General features: G+C 43.9%; 1 pseudogene; it reads left to right on the top strand.

The window, feature by feature from the left end:
* Positions 1 to 3,799: 3,799 nt before the first annotated feature.
* Positions 3,800 to 4,732, top strand: LOC117938866 (annotated as a pseudogene).
* The last annotated feature ends 3,425 nt before the right edge of the window (positions 4,733 to 8,157 follow it).

Genomic DNA, 8,157 nt, shown 5'->3' with positions numbered 1-8,157 from the left:
GTCTCTGGCGCTGTCGGTGGGAGCTGGTAGAGGGCTGAGCAGGGCCAGCCGACCCAGCAGAGCGGGATCCAGTCCGACTAGGGAAAAACTGCTGGAAAGCCTCCCCCTGAGACCTCACATGGCAAAACATGTTGACGAGAGAGTTCACTGCATCCCCAAACAGGCCAGTAGTAGAAACCGGCGCATCCAGAAGGAATTCTCTGTCCTGCTGCCTGATGTCCGAAAGGTTCAGCCAAAGGTGTCTCTCCGTGGCCACCAATGCAGACATGGAGCGGCCCACAGCCCGGGCCGTAGCCTTGGTGGCACGAAGCGAAAGATCCGTGTTCCGGCGTAGCTCCGCCAACTCCTCCTCAGAGGGGCCTCCTCTCTCATCCCGCCTGGTAGGCCTGCAAGACCGCCATGGTGTGTAAGCACGCACCAGCCTGGCCCGCCGCCATATATGCCTTCCCCACCAGCGAGGAAGTCACCCGACATGGACCCGTCGGCAGCGCCGGCTTGCCAAAAGATGACGTCACCTGACGTCAAGACCGAGAGTCTTCAACCCGTGGCATCGTCCCGTAGCCGCAGTCCTTAAGACCCGCCACATTGCCAAACTCCAGCAGCTGGGGAGTAGAAAGCCGGGCAGAGTAAGGTTTATCCCATGATTTACACAACTCACCGTGCAAATCCGGAAAAAACGGCAAGGACCGGCGTTGGGGAACGGAGTGGCTCCGCAGGAAGCGATAATCCAGTCTGCCAAAAGTGTTAAGCTCCCTCACAGCCTGTGGCCAATCCAGTCCGAGTTTTGCCACAGCCCGTGTCACCACATCCATGGCATAGCAGGAAGGAGGGCTGGGTGTTACGGGACAGAAAGGTGGACTCAGAAGCACACCTCACACAGAACACGTTTATTGCGGAACCAGGGGGGAGAGAGAGAGAGAGAGAGAGAGAGAGGGAGTGAGGAGGCGGATGTATACACCGGAGCGGAGGACCGGAGGGCTGGAGGGGTAACCGGGACCGAGGAGGCGTCGGGGGACCGAGGAGCCACGGCTGGAGAGGCGAGGGAGAATGCAGGCACGAGGAGACACGGATGAGAGGAGTGAAGGCTGGCGGAGAGGCTGGTACAAAAGCCGGATGAAGAGGGGGCGCCGAGGGAGACGGTCCGGGGTCCGAAGCCAGCTGACCGGAGGGAAGGATAACTGAAAGACCAGCACAGGAGAGGTGAGCACATAGAACTAGCACAAGGAAAAGCACTGGGAAAACTCAGGAGGATAAAGCAGACGTATTCACCACTGTAGCTGAAGCAACGATCAGGTGAAGAGTGAGAGCAGGGCCGGGGTGAAATACTGTGGCTGATGAAGATGGCAGGCAGGTGTGCTTGGCGGGAGCAGGTGATGACAGGCAGGTGTGGAGGAGATGATTGCTGCTGGCAGACTGACGGCAGGTGTTGGTAATCAGCTGGCTTTGGACAGGCGAGGGGGAGGAAGAGGGAGAAACAAAACAAAACAAGAGAAGAAAAATGCAGGGAAAGAAGAAAAAATAAAAACAATACTCACGGCCAGCTGGACCCCAACCATGACAGTACCCCCTCCTCAACGGACGCCCCCAGGCGGACCACCAGGCTTGTCCGGGTGGGCCCTGTAGAAGTCCCGCAGGAGTGATTTGTCCAGGATCTGGCTGGTCGGGACCCAGGACCGTTCCTCCGGACCGTAGCCGGCCCAGTCCACTAGGTAGCGGTAGCCCCGGCCCCTACGTTGCACGTCCAGCAGGCGGCGTACCGTGTAGGCCGGATGGCCGTCGATGAGCCGCGGAGGTGGAGGAGGAGCTGCCACAGGGATGGAGAAGGAGCCGGTGGGCACCGGCTTGACCCGGGACATCTGAAACACGGGATGGATCTTCAGGTGGGGAGGCAACATGAGTTTCACCGTCGTGGCGTTTGGGACGGATTCCACCTCGTAGGGTCCCACGAACCGAGGCGTGAGTTTCCTGGAAGAGGTTTGCAGAGGGAGGTCTTGGGAGGACAACCATACCTTTTGTCCGGCCCGGTAAGCAGGGGCAGGTTGTCGGTGGCGATCGGCCAGGCGCTTGTTGCGTGTTGCTGTCCGTTGGAGGGCGGCCCTGGCCTCTCTCCAGACTCGTCGGCACCGACGAAGATTGACCTGCACCGAAGGAACGGCAATTTCCTCTTCCAGAGCCGGGAAAAGCAGGGGCTGATATCCCAGGGCACACATGAATGGGGACATCCCTGTCGCAGCGCTGGGCAGTGAGTTGTGTGCGTACTCAATCCAGGGAAGGTGTTGACTCCACGAGGATGGGACACGGTACGCCACACATCGGAGAGCCGCTCCCAAGTCCTGGTTGGCCCGCTCGGTCTGCCCGTTGGTCTGGGGATGGTAGCCGGATGACAGGCTGGCGGTGGCTCCCAGGGCCCGACAAAAGGCCTTCCATACTTGCGCTGTGAACTGGGGTCCCCGGTCGGAGACAATGTCCAGGGGGATGCCGTGGAGCCGGAACACGTGGTGGACACTCAGGTTGGCTGTTTCCAGTGCTGAGGGTAGCTTGGGCAGGGGAACAAAATGAACAGATTTGGAGAAATGGTCCACCACAGTCATGATAACGTTGTTCCCTTGTGAGGCAGGCAGTCCGGTGACGAAGTCCAGGGCGATGTGGGACCAGGGCCGACCGGGGACGGGGAGTGGACGGTGCAGACCGGCGGGCAGACGATGCGACGGCTTGGCGCGGGCACACACCTCACAGGCAGCCACGAAATCCTGGCAGTCCCCCCGAGAAGAAAAAATAAAAACAATACTCACGGCCAGCTGGACCCCGACCATGACACTGGGGTCTGTATTTAGTCACTTAGCCACTGTTTATTGTGGTGGTTTATTGTTTTTATGTTTTATATTTATGTTATTGTTAATGTTATTATAACTGTTACTGTTGACTGGTGCTGAGAGAGTGCAATAAGGCATATTGTATTTCATTCCTGTGGTACTCTGTACTAAGGTGCATATGACAACAAACTTGAAAACAAACACTGAGGGAAACACATAACAGGACCATCAACACATGACTGGGGAGAAAACTGAGACACAAACACAAGGAGGGTCAAAAGGAAAAAATAATCCCAAACAAAACCCCAAACCACAACACTATCCTATATTATTTTCTGCCCCACCCACACTTGAAATGTTTTATATCAGTTTAGAAAGCTTACTTTTCTGCTGACATTGATCAAACAATATCTTTAACAATGTCAAACAGACGATATATCAGGGGAACTACTTTAAAGTGTCTTTTTCTGATATTGTTATCGGTTTTGGAACAGATCTAATTGAAACCATTTCTTGTCTTGATGTTTCTGTTCTATTTGCCTTCTACTAAGTTTCCTTTTAGCTGACGTCAACCAAACTGAATCTTTCAATGGGACCTTTTCATAATGAGCTCATCCTGCTGCTGCTGGGGGGGGGGTAGTCCTCCTTATGAAAAAGGATAAAAGACGTCGCAACAAAGGTTCAGCTCAGTTAGGACGGATTCAGTCTGACTGCAGTGGGTATAAGCTCAAATATACACAATGTCACACATATTTTATTACTAATGTGTAACCTGAACATTATGTTGAACTAAATGATACATTTGGGGGTGTTGGTTTAAACTGTTTCCATGATAATGAATATGTTTCATATTATTACATTGATGCATGTTCATGTGTGCTTGGTGTTTTACTCCAAATAACTAACCAGTGACACATAGTTTTATAAATGTAGAACAAAAGTTAACATCATTATTTGTCTTATTGTTATAAACCAAGGTGAGGACCATGATCAACACTACACAGGTTTCATATTTCATACTTTCTGCCTATTTTGACACCGGTGTTCTTAAATACTTTTATTTCTTGCTGATTTTGTCCTTATATGTGTTCATAGACTGTGCCAATGTGTTGCTGATTGTGGTTATCTGTGTGAACAGGAGCTTACATGAACCTATGTACCTTTTTCTGGTCAGCCTGTTTGTAAATGAACTGTATGGTAGTACAGGGTTGTTTCCATTCCTTCTGGTTCAGATCCTCTCGGACATTCACACTGTTTCTGCTCCCTTCTGTTTCCTGCAGATTTTCATTTTGCACTCTTATGGAGCTAGAGAATTTTGGACCTTAGCCATCATGTCTTATGACAGATATCTTGCTATCTGCTATCCTCTGCAATATCACACTCGTATGACATCTCACAAGGTTGCTGTGCTTATTGCTCTACCATGGTTGTACCCTTTACTTGTCACTTGTTTGATAGTGTCTGTTCTTACAGCTCCTTAACAGCTGTGTGGAAACATTATTAACAAAGTGTACTGTGACAACTTTAATGTTGTCAAGCTGGCCTGCTCTGATACATCAGCCAATAACATCTTTGGACTTGTTTACATGTTTACAGTAACCTTTGGTCTTATAATCTTGATTCTTTTCTCTTACATAAGGATCCTTAAAGTGTGTTTTTCTGGTTCTAGACAGACCAGACAGAAAGCTCTCAGTACCTGCACACCTCACCTTTTGTCCCTGCTCAATTTTTCCTTCGGAGCTTTCTTTGAATTTATACAGAGCAGGTTTGAAAATAACTATTTACCCAATATGTTGCATATTTTTCTGTCATTGTACTGGCTTACATGCCAACCACTCATCAACCCTTTGCTGTACGGACTGAAAATGTCCAAAATACGCATCGTATGTAGAGATCTGCTCTTTGGGGGGAAAAGGTAACTTAACATGTTACCTGGCAACAAAATAAACGAATAAAGCATTTTTATACACACTCATGAATGTTTTGTCCATAGTAAATAAAACTCTCAAAAACAATGTTCATAAAGAGAAGTTTGACAATTAATAAATATAGCAAAAACATTTGTAAATTAAATAACTTTCCCTTCATAAACTATCTACAAACTATTACTAATTTCTTTATTTATCTTTTGTAAAGCAGAGTTCCTATATTCATTCTAATCAGTAAAGCATTTTGAAATGCATTTAGTAAATGGTTTATCCATAATAAGTTAGCCCATTTGAGACTTTTATAAGTTGATTGCTTTAAATAATGCATAAATGATGAATTAATTATGCATTAATCTTTTGTAAATTAAGCAATTTACCATTATTAATTAGGCATTATGAAATGTACGTATAAAGTGAAAACTAGGAAGTTAATGATTAACAGACAGTCTAGAACTACATTTGCTCATAAAATGTTATTATTTAGAAATAATATGAATAGTAATAATAATAGTAATAAATTTAATTTCACAAACTCAAAGCCACCTAAACTAATAACTGGGGTGTTATTACATACAGTGGTCCTCATAAGTTTACATGCACATTCTTAAATTGACTAAAAAGAAGCCTTAAAATGCACTTACCAACACATACATACAGTCATGATGAATTCATTAGGTAGTACGGATCAGTGTACTACAAGTGTACAAATAAGTGTTTTTAAGTTAGAAGATTAAGTGTTTTTGTAACAATCAATGTCTTTTCTGTCTGCAGGCTGAATATTGTGTGTGTGTTAATGCTGTGAGTCCAGAATGAGACTTTGACTTTTGACTTTGATTTGAAATGTAAATTAGTTTTTCTGCAAATCTCAAATCCTTAATGTGTGCATACTTGAAAGGTTTTGTTTTGAACAAAATGAATGATCATGATCAACTCTACACTGTCAAAAAAAGAGGTACAATACAGGTCCATTTTTGTTCCCTAAGGTACAAACTTCCCTTAAAAGTACAAAAATGTATCTTGAAGGTACAATTATGCACCTTTAAGGTACATTTATGCACCTTACATTGTAATGTAAGTGGATTTTCTGAGGTGTAAGGTACATATTTGTACCTTATGTTTAAATGTGAAACAGCAGGAATAAGTGGATGCTCATCAGAAGAACATCTCTCAGTATAAAAAACACAAGTTAATCTTTATAATATCACTATAACACTCAATAACTCAATAATTGTCAAACTAAATTAACCGTAAAGTTTGGGTATATTTGCCAAATAAATCAAATTTTTTTGGTGAACTGTCCCTTTTGAATCATTTTTAAGCATGTAATAAGGATTTTGTAATTTATATTCACAAACAGTATTGAATGATTTGTTTTTCAAACACTTTACCCTTTTATAATAGAATGAAACTGTCAAATAATTGTTAACGCTTTAAGTTCTGTTGAAAGGATCTAGTTACAGTCTAACGAGAGGTCGACTCGGCGGAAGCATACATGTCGCAGCGCGGAGGGATACGTAAGTGTATGGACAGTTATCCAACTGTCAGTGTCGATCAAAGTCGGGAGGATGTCGCTCGTACATTTATCATCGGAGAATTTAATCACAGAGTTACTTCATTTTGGAATAGAGGTCACAGAAGAGGAGCCAAGTAAATTCAAAGGTAAATTATGTGACTTTTTAATCAGTGTTTGTGGTGTTCATATTCAGAGTTGGAAGTTAACTTTACTGTTAACATTAGCGCAAGCCAAGTTCATGCTCTGTCACCTAGCTGGCTATAAAACGTATAGCCTAAGTAGAAACATGGAAAATAACTCCATAATATCAGACATCTAATCTATCTTTAGGTTACACAATGAAGAAGTTTTTATCTGGATCCTAATTCTCCGGTAGTTTAAAGTGTAACCATATATATTGCACTTTCTACAATGTTAAATTCTTTAACTACGTTCTCCTGATGGTCCTTAATTTTAATAATATGTTATGTATATGTTGTGATATGTTTCCTGTTTGTTTGTGCTGTGTTGCAGCTATTTCAGGAAATTGGCCGGCTTTATGATGAAATGAATATCATTGGAAGATGGCTTTAAGATCCTGGTCCTCACAGTGCTTAGATTGACTCAAAGGAGATCTCCACTTTCAGATCTGGCTTTGGAGGAAAGAGAGGCGGCCCTCAGCGAAGATGTCCCTAGTAAGTGCCTCAGTGATCCGCCACAGTCTCCCCCTAGAGTTGTGGAGCCGTTTTAGCTTTATTTCTTTTCTATTTGTCTTCAGACAAAATAAACAAACCAAAATACACTGTACATTCACCTAATGCACCTTCTTTCATTTTTTGACTTATTTTTCATGGATTGATTTCAGAGCTGCAATCCTGCTGTTGCCGACCCTGTTCAGGGAGAAACCTTCTCATCCTGCTTGGGGAGGTGTGTAATTTGCGTATACTTATTTTTGTTTACATTAGTTCACGGGAGAATTATATGCAACAACACATCGCCTGGATGTCTTATTTCTTTAATACTGGGCCTCGGTGTGGACATGGGGGGCCACAAAGCTAAAGATGGCTCAAAGATGCATGCACAGTAAGAAAGATGCCTTATGTCACTGGTCCCAAAACAATGTTTTAGTCTTTTGATATGGCGTTTAAATGACAGTTAAGGTCTTTACTTACTGTAGACGTTTTTTTGGCTATAAATAAAAACAAACAAAAACGTATGTATGTATGTGTGTGTGTATGTATATATATACATATATATATATATATATACACATATATATATATATATATATATATATATGTATATATGTATGTGTGTGTTTTTTTTTTTTAACAAATCTTTTTATGAATGTTTCTGGTAGATTTCTGCAATTTAACGGAGTGATTATTACATTGTGATGTGATATCTCTTGCAGGATCAGCCACCGTCACCCTATCCTACTGTCCAACTCCACGATGTCTCTGACTGGAGGACTGTGCTCACTCGAAGGGTCCCTGCAGTGGTCAGACTGGATGGGCAGCCAGTCTGCGGGACACTTGGTTTGGAGGAAGGTATTACTTTGTCTAAAACGTGGAAAATCCATCTTGTCTGAAGAACACCCTGATTTTCATTCAGCGATATGTTCGAAAATGTCTGAGGTTGGTGACCAGCCTCTACCTGTTAGTGTGACTAAGGTAACATTTTAGCTTGATCAACAACAGCAATACCTCCACCATTCAGCTGTCCTAAATGCTCTCCAAGAGCCTTCACACTGGTGAAGTTAATCCAGCACATCGGACTTGTGCATGCACATAAGCCACATTTTGCCATTACAATGTGGCCTTAACAACTGTCCATCGACATTTTCTAAATACAGTGGGTACGGAAAGTATTCAGACCCCTTTAAATTTTTCACTCTTTGTTTCATTGCAGCCTTTTTCCAAAA

This window comes from Etheostoma cragini, chromosome 3, assembly GCF_013103735.1.
Source record: "Etheostoma cragini isolate CJK2018 chromosome 3, CSU_Ecrag_1.0, whole genome shotgun sequence".
NCBI lineage: Eukaryota > Metazoa > Chordata > Actinopteri > Perciformes > Percidae > Etheostoma > Etheostoma cragini.
Note: the sequence above shows the minus strand (reverse complement) of the source record. Positions and strands in the feature narration are given on the sequence as shown.